Below are 14,526 nucleotides of genomic sequence, written 5' to 3' on the forward strand. Positions count from 1 at the left end.
ATGTCCTTGAGGGCGGTTTCCCAGAGGGTCCTATTGACTAACTCCCTGAAGCGCTAGAAGTTAGCTTTCCTGAAATTCAGGGTCCTAACTTTACTCTTCACCTGTCCCATATCCCTCAGGACTGCGAACTCCACCAGTGCATGATCACTGTAGCCCAGGCTGCCTCTAATCCTGACATCACCAATTAGCTCACTTGCATTGGTGAGCAACAGGTCCAGTATGGCATCCCCTCTGGTAGGGCTGTCTATTACCTGGCTTATGCTCAATGCATTCCAGGAGCCTCCTGGATTGCCTAGAGCTCGCTGTGCTACTGTTCCAGCAGATGTCGGGGTGGTTGAAATCCCGCAGCAGGTCAAGAGCCTGTGAGCACGATACCAGCTCTAGCTGGAGTAAGAAGTGTTCATCAGTTCATTTGTGTTCATCAGCTCATCAATTCATTTGTGGCGCGTCAGAAGGACATGGCGCGTCAGTTTGCGCAGGGAAGACATTCAGGGAAGGCGTGCGGGCAGGGCGCAGTCACCCCCAGCACTAGAGGCTCTCTGACGAGAAGTCATCGGCCTCCCAGAAGAGGCTCAGCCATGGTCTCCACTCAGCTGAAAACCATGGCCAGAAAGAATGTGGCGACCCAGACCAAGCTCCCGCTCAAGCACGTGGCTGTCCAAGTGTCCGTCTGCAAAGAGCGCTGGAGCCTGTCGCTTGTGCCAGAGACCAGCGGAGACAACACCTGTGTGCAATGCGACCAGGTGAGCCATCTGCTCAGCCTGGTGGCAGAGCTGAAAGAGGAAGTGGAGAGGCTGAGGAGCATCAGGGAGTGTGAGAGGGATAGATTGGTGGAGCCACACCCTGCCATCCCTGAGGCAGAGGCAGCAGGTGGAGGCTCCACAAGCAGCAGGGGATCCCCTGCCATCTTGCTGTCGGGCAGAAGAAGGGGTCTATCTAAGAGATGAGGGAGAATGGAAGGGAGACGGTCAAGCAGAGACAAAATTAGAAAGGCAAAAGCCCCACTAGAGCTCAATCTGGCCGCAGTCATAAAATATAACAAAAACTGTTTTTACAAATATATTAGCAACAAAAAGAGAGCCAAGGAGAATCTCAATCCCTTACTGGATATGGCGGGGAACATTGCCTCCAAGGACGAGGACAAGGCTTTATTGATGATCTGGATGAAGGGATTGAGTGCTCCCTCAGTAAGTTTGCAGATGACACCAAGTTGGGTGGGAGTGTTGATCTGCTGGACGGTAGGAGGGCTCTGCAGAGGGATCTGGACAGGCTGGATCGATGGGCAGAGGCCAACTGTATGAGGTTTAATAAGGCCAAGTGCAGGGTCCTGCACTTCGGCCACAACAACCCCATGCAACGCTACAGGCTTGGGGAGGAGTGGCTGGAGAGCAGCCCGGCGGAAAGGGACCTGGGGGTGCTGGTTGACAGCCGGCTGAACATGAGCCGGCAGTGTGCCCAGGTGGCCAAGAAGGCCAACAGCGTCCTGGCCTGTATCAGGAATAGTGTGGCCAGCAGGAGTAGGGAAGTGATCGTGCCCCTGTACTCGGCACTGGTGAGGCTGCACCTTGAATCCTGTGTTCAGTTTTGGGCCCCTCACTACAAGAAGGATGTTGAGGTGCTGGAGCGTGTCCAGAGAAGGGCAACGAAGCTGGTGAGGGGTCTGGAGCACAAGTCTTATGAGGAGCGGCTGAGGGAACTGGGGTTGTTTAGTCTGGAGAAGAGGAGGCTGAGGGGAGACCTTATCGCTCTCTACAACTACCTGAAAGGGGGTTGTGGCCACGAGGGTGTTGGTCTCTTCTCCCAAGTAACTAGTGATAGGACGAGAGGAAATGGCCTCAAGTTGCGCCAGGGGAGGTTTAGATTGGATATTAGGAAAAATTTCTTCACCGAGAGGGTGGTCAGGCATTGGAACAGGCTGCCCAGGGAGGTGGTGGAGTCGCCATCTCTGGAAGTGTTCAAAAAACGTGTGGATGTGGCGCTTCAGGACATGGTTTAGGGGACATGGTGGTGCTGGATTAATGGTTGGACTTGATGATCTTAAAGGTCCTTTCCAACCTAGTGATTCTGTGAGGTAATTAATGCCGCCTTTGCCTCAGTCTTTAATAGCCAGACCAGGTATCCTCAGGGTATTCAACCCCCTGAGCTGGAAAATGGGGATGGAGAGCACAATAAACTCCTCATAATCCAGGAGGAAGCAGTTAAGGACCTGCTAAGCCACCTGGATACCCACAAGTCTATGGGGCCTGATTGGGATCCACCCGAGAGTATTGAGGGAGATGGCGGAGGAGCTTGCCAAGCCACTCTCCATCATTTATCAGCAGACCTGGTTAACAGGGGAAGTCCCAGAAAACTGGAGGCTTGCCAATGTGACACCCATCTACAAGAAGGGCCAGAAGGAGGATCCTGGGAATTACAGGCCTGTCAGCCTGACCTCTGTTCCGGGAAAGATTATGGAACGGTTCATCTTGAGGGCACTCACAGGGCACATGCAGGACAACCAAGGGATCAGGCCCAGCCAGCATGGGTTCATGAAAGGCAAGGCCTGCTTGACCAACCTGATCTCCTTCTATGACCAGGTGACTCGCCTAGTGGATGAGGGAAAGGCTGTGGACGTTGTCTACCTGGACTTTAGTAAGGCCTCTGACACAGTCTCCCACAGCATTCTCCTGGAGAAATTGGCAACTCGTGGCTTAGACAGGTATATTCTTCGCTGAGTAAAGAACTGGCTGGACAGCCGAGCTCAGAGAGTTGTGCTGAATGGCATTAAATCCAGTTGATGGCCGGTCACAAGCGGTGTTCCCCAAGGCTCAGTTTTGGGACCGGTCTTGTTCAATATCTTCATTGATGATCTGGATGAGGGGATTGAGTGCTCCCTCAGTAAGTTTGCAGATGACACCAAGTTGGGTGGGAGTGTTGATCTGCTGGAGGGTAGGAGGGCTCTGCAGAGGGATCTGGACAGGCTGGATCGATGGGCAGAGGTCCACTGTATGAGGTTTAATAAGGCCAAGTGCCAGGTCCTGCACTTCGGTCACAACAAGCCCATGCAATGCTACAGGCTTCGGGAGGAGTGGCTGGAGAACTGCCCGGCAGAAAAGGACCTGGGGGTGCTGGTTGACAGCCAGCTGAACATGAGCCGGCAGTGTGCCCAGGTGGCCAAAAAGGCCAACAGCATCCTGGCCTGTATCAGAAATAGTGTGGCCAGCAGGAGGAGGGAAGTGATTGTGTCCCTGTACTCAGCATTGGTGAGGCCTGTCCTGGTTTCAGCCAGGGTAGAGTTAATTTTCTTCACAGAAGCTAGCGTGAGGCTATGTTTTGGATTTGGGATGAGAAAATGTTGATAAGGTGCTGATGTTTTGAGTTGTTGCTAAGTACTCAAGGACAGTCCAGCTTCTCATGCTGGCCTGCAGCGAGCAGGCTGGGGGTGCACGGGAAGCTGGGAGGGGACACAGCTGGGACAGCTGACCCAGGCTGGCCAGAGAGATATTCCATACCATATAACGTCATGCTCAGTATATAAAGCTGGGACAAAGAAGAAGGAAGGGGTGGAGGGACGTTCGGAGTTATGGCGTCTGTCTTCCCAAGAAACCATTACGCGTGACGGAGCCCTGCTTCCCTGGAGATGGATGAACACCTGCCTGCCCATGGGGAGTGGTGAACAAATTCCTTGTTTTGCTTTGCTTGCGTGTGCGGCTTTTGCTTTACTTATTAAACTGTCTTTATCTCAAACCATGAGTTTCCTCACTTTTACTCTTCCGATTCTCTCCCCCATGCCACCATGGGGGAGTGAGCGAGCGGCTGCGTGGTGCTTAGTTGCTGGCTGGGGCTAAACCACGACAGGCCGCAGCTTGAATCCTGTGTTCAGTTTTGGGCCCCTCACTACAAGAAGGATGCTGAGGTGCTGGAGCGTGTCCAGAGAAGGACAACGAAGCTGGTGAGGGGTCTGGAGCACAAGTCTTATGAGGAGCGGCTGAGGGAACTGGGGTTGTCTAGTCTGGAGAAGAGGAGGCTGAGGGGAGACCTCATTGCTCTCTACAACTACCTGAAAGGGGGTTGTGGCGACGTGGGTGTTGGTCTCTTCTCCCAAGTGACTAGCGATAGGACGAGAGGAAATGGCCTCAAGTTGTGCCAGGGGAGGTTTAGATTGGATATTAGGAAAAATTTTTTCACCAAGAGAGTGGTCAAGCATTGGAACAGGCTGCCCAGGGAGGTGGTGGTGTCACCATCTCTGCAAGTACTCAAAAAAACATGTGGATGTGGCGCTTCAGGACATGGTTTAGTGGGCATGGTGGTATTGGGTTAACGGTTGGACTTGATGATCTTAAAGGTCTTTTCCAACCTTAATGATTCTGTGATTCAGTTGACTCCCCTTGATCATGCGGCCTGTAGTAGACACCAGCCACAAAGTTCCCTTTGTGGCCTCAGTCTGATTCTTACGCATAAGCTTTCAACCTGCTTGTGGCTGTTCTTCAGAGACAGCTCACACTATCCATTTCTTGATGTAGAGGGCAACACCTCTGCCCTTCCTTCCTCATCTATCCCTTCCGGCTACAGGCTGTTCATCCATTGCCACACTCATGTGATTCATCCCCCTAAGGTTGAGTAATGGCAACCCGGTCATAGCTTTCTAGCAGCATGGTGGCTTCCAGCTCCTCCTGTTTGTTGCCCATGCTGCATGCATTGGTGTAGAGACACTTCAGCTGGGCTGTTGGCCATGTCACTCTCTTAGAGGAACACCCCTTATTTCCTTTGAGGTCTTTCGCTGGTGCAACAGGCTGAGGGGCCTCACTAGCACCCTCTCCCTCTAACCTTGGTGTGTCATCCCACAGCTTGTCATAGGTAAGCCTGATATTATCCCCCTCCCCCTTCTTGTCTAGTTTAAAGCCCTGTCAATAAGCCCCCCTAGCTTGCAAGCAAAGACCCTCTTCCCCCTTTGAGAAATGTTAAACCCATCTGATGCCAGCAAGCCAGGTGCTGTGTAGGCCATCCCATTATCAAAAAAAAAACCAAAATTGTGGCAGTGATGCCAGGCACAGAGCCATGTAATAATAGACTGGGCCCATCTGTTTTTTCCTATGTCACTACTTGCAACTGGAATGCGAGAGGAAAAAATAACCTGTGCACCAGATTCCCTAACCAACTGTCCAAAGGCCCTGAAGTCTCTTTTTATTGCCCTTAGACTATGCATTACAGCTTCATCTCCACCCACATGGAAGAGCAGTAGTGGGTAATAGTGCGAGGGCCATACCAGGCTACGAAGTTTCCTAGTGATGTCCTTAACCTGGGCCCCAGGGAGGCAGCAGACTTCCCTAAGAGAAGGGTCTGCCCGGCACATTGGACCCTCTGTTCCCCTCAGAAGGGAGTTGCCTACAACTAGAACCTGTCTTTTCTTCCTCGTGGGTGTGGTTGTGATGCAGGGGGTAGGCCTTTCTGACCCTGGCAACACCTCCTGTGCATCTGGACTGTCGTCCACATCATCCCAGGACTGGCCTTCCACATCCAGAGCCTCATACCTGTTGTACAGAGGCACCTGGGGAGGCGAGGTGGGCAAGGAGGGGGTTCGCCTGCCACCCTGAGCATGGACTTGCCTCCATTCGCTCCTTCCCTTTAAGCTACTGCCTTCAGCCTGGCAGGGGGAGGATACAGGACCCCCTTGATCTTGGTTGTTTTCTGGTGGCTGTTCCTGCTTCTGTCTCAGGGAGGGCAGGGCATGGTTCCTTGAGTCCACCTCTTTCTCAGACTCCCTGATGCTCCTTAACCTTTCTACCTTCTCTTGTAGCTCTGCCACCAGGCTGAGCAGATCATCCACCTAGTCACACCTCACATAGCTGTTATCACTACTGCCATCAGTTACCAGTGAGAGGCTCTGTCACTCCCTGCAGCCTGAGACCTGGATGGCTGCATGTTTTCATGGGAGCTCTGTCTGGGTTGCCACATCCATTCTGGCAGACATGGCTTTCTGCTGGGTGGCTACCATAGCTAAACTCCTTCTGAGAGGGTGATGACCACCAATTAAACTCACCTCTTAAGTTGGCAGGGCAACAATGTCCTTCCTGCACGCCCTTCTATGCAAACTGCTGCACCACGCCCTGGCTGACATGCCACATTCTGTTTGCAGTGCTCCTGGTCACTAGCACTCCCTAGGCTGCTTTTTATATGCTTGGGGTAGGCTGCCATTACTCTGGCAACGCCCAGACCTCCTCAGCGTCTCCTGTGAGAGCTGCCAGCTGCCCTGGTGTTTCCCTGCCTCAGGAAAACCCCCTGTGCACCAAGATGTGCCTTTCCGCTGCAGATCGGGCCGGCTCCAGAGCAGCTCCCTTCAGTGACTGACTGCTAGTTTCTGTTACACCACATTTAAATCTCCCACCGTATGCTGCCTTCCAGGAGCTAAGGTCCGATATGTTGCTGAGAGGATGCCACAACTTGTCAAGAGCACAAACTACTATCCATTGCTACTCTTTCATGTGGGCACAAATGACACCGCAAGCTGGAACCTGGGCAGAATCAGGGAAGACTACAAAGCTCTGGGGGTGCAAGCAAAAAGTATTGAAGTATTGGTGCCCGTTATCTTTTCTTCCATTTTACCAGTTAGAGGAAAGGGTGCAGCCAGAAATAGACGTATAATGCAAATCAACTTCTGGCTTCATGGATGGTGCTGTCGTGAGGGTTTTGGCTTTTATGACAATAGGACATTCTTTGATGACTATAGTCTGTTAGGGAGGAATGAGATCCACCTGTCTAGAAGGGGCAAAGGAATCTTTGGCAGCAAGCTGGCCAACTTGGTGAGGCAGGCTTTAAACTGAAGGACTTGGGGGGCGGGGTCCAAATTGGCAACGCTCACACCATTGCAACCAACTGGGGAAGAAGCCAGGCCAACCGTAGCAGCAACAAATGTTCCTTAGCTGCTTCCCAAGATGAGAACCAGAATACCAACCACCTCAAGTGTATGTATACCAATGCACATAGCCTGGGAAACAAACAGGAGGAACTGGAGCTCTGCGCCCAGTCAGAAAGTTATGATATCATAAGAGTAACGGAAACATTGTGGGACAACTCACATGACTGGAGGATCATGATGGATGGCTATAGGCTGTTTCGTAAAGACAAGCAGGGAAGAAGAGGAGAAAGAGTCACACTCTATGTTAAGGAGAACCTTGAATATATGAGAGTCAACTACGGCAATTGTGGAAGCCTCTGGGTCAGGATCAGAGGGGTTGTCTCCAAGGGGAATCTTAAATTAGGCATCTGCTACTGACCTCCAAACCAAGACGATAAGGCCAATGAAGCAATATTTGGGACACTTAAGCAGGCTTCAGGTCAACAGAACCTGGTTCTTATGGGTGACTTCAACTACACAGACATTTGTTGGAAGAACAATACAGCAGCTCACATGTCATCCATCAAGTTCCTGGAATGCATAGAGGACTGCTTCCTCAGACAAATGTTAGATGTGTCAACCAGGAATGAGGCACTGCTGGACTTGCTACTCACAAACCAAGAAAACCTGTTTTGTGATATCTCAGTTAGTGATAACCTTGGCTGCAGTGATCACAATATTTTAGAGTTTGGGATCCTGCTGAAGGTTAGTACCAAGACAAAGGTTTTAGATTTTAGAAGAGCAAACTTCAGCTTGCTCAGAGCTCAGTTGGGAGGGATTCCGTGGGAAGCTTCCATGGAGGATAAAGGAGCTAGCAAGTGCTGGGAGTTTTTCAAGAATGCTCTCCTGGAAGCACAAAAGGTAAGGGAAGTAGGTGGAGCAAGAAACCCCCTTGGCTTAACTGTGAGCTTCTGAGTCAGCTCAAAACCAAGAGAGAAGCATACCAGAGATGGAAAAGTGGATGAATATACATCAAGAACTACAAGGGTATTGCCAGGGTGTGCAGAGATGCAGTTAGAAAAGCAAAAGCTCAACTCAAATTGAAATTGGCCAGAGATGTCAAAAACTACAAGAAAGGGTTCTTCAGGTACATAAACAACAAGCAGAAACAGAAGGAAAATATTGGCCCACTGTTAAACAGGAGAGGTGAATTAGTCACCAACAACACTGAAAAGGCAGAGGTCCTCAACACTTTCTTCACTTCTGTCTCTGCCAGCACTGTTGGGCCCCAGGCCTTGAGAACAAAAATGCAGGCTGATACAAACACAGACCCACTGTCAGAGAAGGAAGAGTTGGTGTGTGAACTATTACAAGAGCTTGACTCCTTCAAATTGATGGGCCCTGACAGTATCCACCCGAGGGTGTTGAGAGAGCTGTCTGACATCGTTGTGAGGCTGCTCTCTATAATCTCTGAGGAGTCATGGAGATTGGGGGATGTCCCAGAAAACTGGAAAAAGGCTAATGTCATCCCCATCGACAAGAAGGGCTTAAAGGTGGATCCAGGAAATTATAGGCCCATCAGTCTTACTTCAGTCCTTGGGAAAGTTATGGAACAAATCCTCCTGGGGGATATAACAAGTCAAATGAAGCATGTGATTGGGAAAAGCCAGCACAGATTCACCAAGGGCAAATCGTGCTTGACAAACCTGATTGCCTTCTACGACAAAGTAACCTGCTTGGTTGATGTGGGGTGAGCAGTGGACATGGTCTACCTGGATTTCTCCAAGGCTTTCGATATGGTTTCCCACAGCCTCCTCCTAGAGAAACTGATACATTACAGTCTAGACAAGCGGTTTGTGCAGTGGGTGGGGAACTGGCTGACAGGCCACACCCAGAGGGTGGTAGTATATAGCTCCTTTTCAAACTGGCAACTTGTCACAAGTGGGGTCCCCCAGGGATTGATATTGGGCCCAACACTGTTTAATATCTCCATAAGTGATCTGGATGATGGGATCAAGTGTACCCTGATGAAGCTTGACAATGATACCAAACTAAGATGGGAAGTAGACACTTCGGAAGGGAGAGCCACCCTGCAGGAAGACCTGGATAAGCTGGAAGAGTAGGTTAACAAGAACCTTATGAAGTTCAACAAGGACAAATGTAAAGTCTTGCACCTGGGAAAACATAATCCAGGAGTGCAGCACAGGCTGGGATCTACCCAGCTGGGGAGCAGATCTGTGGAAAGGGACCTGGGGGTCCTGGTGGACAACAAGCTCAGTATGAGTGAACAGTGTGCTGCTGCGGCAAAGAAAGCCAACAGGATGCTGGGTTGCATCAACAAGGGCATCACCAGCAGAGATAAAGTCATCATTATCCCACTCTACTGAGTGCTTGTCAGGCCACACCTGGAATACTGTGTTCAGTTTTGGTCCCCACTATACAAAAAAAAGATATGGACAGTCTGGAGAGGGTCCAGAGACAGGCCACAAAGATGATCAAAGGACTGGGAAGCCTGCCATGTGAGGAAAGGCTGAGAAAACTGGGTTCGTTCAGCCTTGAGAAAAGAAGGCTTAGGGGAGACATTATCACCATGTTCCATTATTTAAAGGGTGGCTACAAAGAAGATGGAGACTCCCTTTTTACAAGAAGTTACATGGAAAAGACGAGGGGTAATGGGTACAAGTTACTCCTGGGGAGATTCCGATTGGACACAAGAGGAAAATTTTTCACAATGAGAACAATCAGCCATTGGAATAATCTCCCCAGGGAAGCAGTGGATTCCCCAACACTGGACACTTTTAAGAGTCAGTTGGACAGGGTGCTGGGCCATCTTGTCTAGACTGTGCTTCTGCCAAGAAAGGTTGGACCAGATAATCCTTGAGGTCCCTTGCAACCTGGTATTCTATGATTCTATGAACCCATTCCCTAACCAAGGTATTTGTAGATTGCAGCAGTTGAGAGAAAAGATCTTTGTATCAATACCACAAAACAAGTCTCTTGCCTAACAGGACTACTTACCTATTCAAAAAGAAGTTGAATGGAAGTTTTCACCCTAAGATTTATTTCTCAATTATCTTTAAAAGGTAACTACCTACATATTAGAATATGTAGGTAGTATAAGAAACAGATCAGCATCGGCCAGACTAACAACTTGCATAATCAACGTTCAAGATAAAGCAACGCCTTACTTGTTTTTCAAGTAATATTTGTAAGGAAGCAGCAACAATATAGATGACAGTCCTATTTAACTTTCTAAAAATAAACAAACAAACAAACAAAAAAATCAAGAAAGTCTCCAAAATATGCCAAGACTTGCTCGGAACAAAGGAAGAAGTGTTATCTAAAGAGGAGACTAAAAAACTACTTTTTCCCCTCACACCGAAATGTCTGCAGTGTTCTAGCCACGTCTCTCAAGCAGTGCCCATAATAAAAATTGAAGTATTGAAAATTCAGTATTTTGAAAATTACATCTTACTGAAAAACTACTGCAGTAAGCTACTGTATTGGGTCTGGCTGAGATGGAGTGAATTTTCCCCATAGCAGCCTCATAGTGCTGTGCTGTGTATTGATAGCTAGAAAGGTATTGATAACACACCAGTGTTTTGGCTACTGCTGAGCAGTGCTTGCACAGCATCAAGGCTGTCTCTGCAACATTCCCCGACCCCCCACCAGTAGGCTGAGGGTGGGCAAGAGGCTAAGAGGGGACATAGCCAGGACAGCTGACCCAAACTGACCAAAGGGATATTCCATACCATATGACATCATGCTCAGCAATAAAAGCTAAGAGAAAGGAGGAGGAGTGGGGGGGCATTAGTTTTTTCGATGTTTGTCTTCCAGAGCAATCGCTATGTGTACTGAAGCCCTGCTTCCTGGGAAGTGGCTGAACATGGCCTGCTGATGGGAAGTAGGAAATAAATTTTTTTGGTTTAGAATCTTTGGGTTGGAAGGGACCTTTAAAGGTCATTTAGTACAACCCCCCTGCAATGAGCAGGGACATCTTCAACTAGATCAGGTTGCTCAGAGCTTCATCCAACCTGACCTTGAATGTTTCCAGGGATGGGGCATCTACCACCTCTCTGGGCAACCTGTTCCAGTGTTTACTTTTAAAAATCTAATTGTTTGAGTTTTTGAAGCTTGTAGGAAAAGACATACAAGATATAGAAGTTTCATACACATTTCTAGCAGCTCAGATGACATTTTCTTGATCCGCTAAAATGAATACTGTAACAGCTATTATATGGCAAAACCAATCATAATCAGCTTGAGAAAAGTTCACATTCTTACTTCTATCAGCAGCATGCCAGAAGTGGTTTAATCTTTCTTGAGGTTGAAAAGGAAAGGAGATACAAGATTTTAAGACAACAGGTACATTTTCTAGAAATAATCATTGCATACATTTCAGACTATACCAAAATTTGACTTTTAAAATAGTTGTTCCATTAGGGGAAAGAGAAAACACCCACCCCCACCAAAATACAACACACTTTCATGATAGCAAGACTGTTTCCTTTCATCCTTTTAATAAAAGAAGCAGAACCTAAGTTCTATAATAAATGCATTTAAAATGTAAATTCATGGAAATAGATGTGAGGTAGTCATATTTTAACATCCTTGTCACATTTTCTTTTCCTCCTTTGCCTATGGGCTGCTTTGATTTTCCCTGCATTATCTGTGGCGTAGTATACAAGCAATTCCTCCTCTAGCTAAAGAGCTTTAAATATTATCTGATGCTGTCCAGCTAGGGTCCATAATTTGTCTAACTTTTCTCACAATGAGTAATGCCTATTAACACAAAATAGCACCACTGACCTCTACAAGATTAATCACTTGAACTGGCACTACTAATTACTGAGATTCTGGTATTGTATCTCTAGTGTTAGGATGCAAGGAACATTAAAACTCAAATATTTCTTCAAAGACTCAGAATACTGTCATAATTACCTGCTACATAAATATCATCTCAGGAACAGCAATTCTGATCCTCTGCTCTCCAGAGCTCTTCTTACCTAAGAGGACAGGCAAACTGCTTTATTTCTTGCCCCCTTCTCTTCCTGTACAGTCCAGGGTCAGTGCCTTTTCTTTATATGCTTTTATTTGAAACAGTTCAGCAAAAGGTGAAAGAGGACACCATACTCATCCTGTTGTGGACACCTGAAGTAGCCTCAAAGAAAAGGTCTGTGTACAACACAACCAGCCTTTTTTCCCCTCTTTCAAAAAAAGTCTGCTTGAAGCTGGAAGGTAGGAGGCAATCTTCAGGTACCTTAGCCTAAATTAGAACCTTCCTGTCTTTCCTTCACCCATTCTGAATATACTCAAGAGACTGGTAGAAAAAACATACATACTTTACATATAATGAGAGAAAGAGACAGTGTACAAAACTTAAATTTTCAGTTAACTATTCACCTACATTTGTCAATTTACCCTATCCAACCTTGTCACATTATGTCCTCCCTTTGCTCTGCTCTTGCACTGCTGTCCTCTTCCAACCAACTCTATCCTGTGGTGTAATTTGCCCCCCCCCCTTCTTCACTGATGAATGTGCTTCCAAGAAGAGACCAAACATCAACAGAAATTATAAACACTATCAAGACAATAATTGGAAGAACTCTAGATCTAAAACAATAGGGCAAGGCAAATTAAGCTACAGAATAAAGATACTGTTAATATAATGGATACAGAAAGGGAATATTCAGTAGTTGCTGTTGAAGAGCATTTGTGCTCTTCTAGATATTCCTGCTTTTGTAAGTCCCTCTCTCAAAAATGTGTCATATAAGCCTTCCTCCCCCTGCTTCAAGCAATTTTTTCTATTGTTTATATGTTATATATATAAAACCCAGTAAAATTAAAACAGTATTATTTGATAAAAGGTATTCTTGAATAAGAAACCATATGTTACATACACTGTACTTTGTTCAATTGGAGGAAAAAACCCCACAAACAAAACAACAACCAAACCCAAAACCAACAACACTAAACAAAGACAGGTATGCATGAGACTGCACAGAACAGTTATAGGAGCATCACAGGACCATGGAAAAAAAAAGAAGCGAAAGCGATGGATAAAGCAATAATGATGACCTCTTCAGTCCTGCTGAAGTGAGACTACTTCTCTACCATGCAAACAAATCACTGCAATGATGACAGTTAACTGACAATGCTAACCTACAGTAGTAGGCATGCAGGAATATATGCTAAGAATGAATAGCATGCTCTCAGGATGGGATTTCTACATGAAAGAGTATAGTTTCATGTATGTTGGCAAACCAATGTAAAGTTTACAAAGAGCATCTTCCAGGATATGTAGTAAAGAAGCTTCTCACCTTGAGTCAAATAGTTGCATTTGTACAGCAACATATGTCAAATCTGATTTGTATGAAAGTTTGACATGACTAAGAAGTTAGTCTGTATTACATTTTATAGACACTGTCTCTGTATATTCTCAATATATTCAAGAGCAATTTAAGAGATCCACAAAAGCAATATTTATTTTCAAACTATTTTGCAAGAAATGCAAGATAGCTTACTGAGAGTACCAGAGATAATTGTTGCATGTTTGCACCTATTAATTTTTTAAACATCACTGACAAACATTAAAAGCAAGTGTTCTGTCACAGTCACTATTCTTTTCAGTAGTCTTAAGTTTAGCTTCACTAGCTTACCTCTTAAAACAAGGTTCCCCTGATCAGAACACACAACTAGGAACAGTCAGCTAATTTATACAAGGCATTAGGAAGAGAAACTTCAAGACAGAAAGCTACACAAATCATGCTGCAAAAGCACTGTTAGAGCATTTAGACTCCTGTATAAGGTCTAGGTTGATAAAGGACCCAAGAGAGGACAATTTATCACTGCTGATTTAGAGGGCATTAATTACATTAAACTGCCTTAACAACCCACCAATTTAAAAACAACAGGAAATAGAATATCAATTTGAACAAAATAAAAGTTTAACCCATTAAAACCAGAAAAGATTAATTTCTGCAAGTGTCCTGGTTTCTGCTGGGATGGAGTTGTTTTTTCTTCCTGATAGCTGGTATAGTGCTGTGCTTTGGAGTTGGTATGAGAATAATGTTGATAACACACTGAAGTTTTAGTTGTGGCTAAGTAGTTGTAGTGCTTATGGTCAGTCAAGGACTTTTCAGATTCTCATGCTCTGCCAGTTAGGAGGTGCACAAGAAGCTGGGAGGGGACACAGACAGGACAGCTGACCCAGGCTGGCCAAAGAGATATTCCCTACCACATAACATCATGCCCAGTATATAAACTGGAGTTAGCCGGGGGCGTGGGAATCACTGCTCAGGGATGGGCTATCGATCAATGGGTGGTGAGCAATTGCTGTACTGGGCATCACTCATTCTTGTACATTCCTTTGTCGGTATTATTATTGTTGTTAACATTGTTGTTCCCTTCTCTCTTGCTGTCCTATTAAACTGTTTTTATCTCAACCCACGAGTTTTTCCCCCCGATTCTTCCCCCTCATCCCACTGGGGGAAAGGGGAGTGAGCAAGTGGCTGTGTGGTGCTTAATTGCTGGCTGGGGCTAAACCATGACAGCAAGGTCTTTGAGAAGCATCTGAGATGACAGTTCACCGTTATTTTAAATAAACCATAAGTCCAAGGAAGATCATGGATGTGAATATGAAGAGCCCCTTCCAGAATGAATAGAAGTAACAGACACTAAATACCAAACTCTTAAAACTGAAAGTTCATAGG

The 14,526-nt window shown here is 46.6% G+C and overlaps 1 protein-coding gene across 3 annotated transcripts in view; it reads right to left on the reverse strand.

The window, feature by feature from the left end:
* Positions 1-14,526, reverse strand: part of LOC309415089 (chromodomain-helicase-DNA-binding protein 1-like) — a gene marked incomplete at both ends in the record, with an annotated part of 120,056 nt that overhangs the window by 92,779 nt on the left and 12,751 nt on the right. The window lies entirely within an intron of this gene.

Source organism: Phaethon aethereus, assembly GCF_964289735.1.
Source record: "Phaethon aethereus genome assembly, chromosome: W".
NCBI lineage: Eukaryota > Metazoa > Chordata > Aves > Phaethontiformes > Phaethontidae > Phaethon > Phaethon aethereus.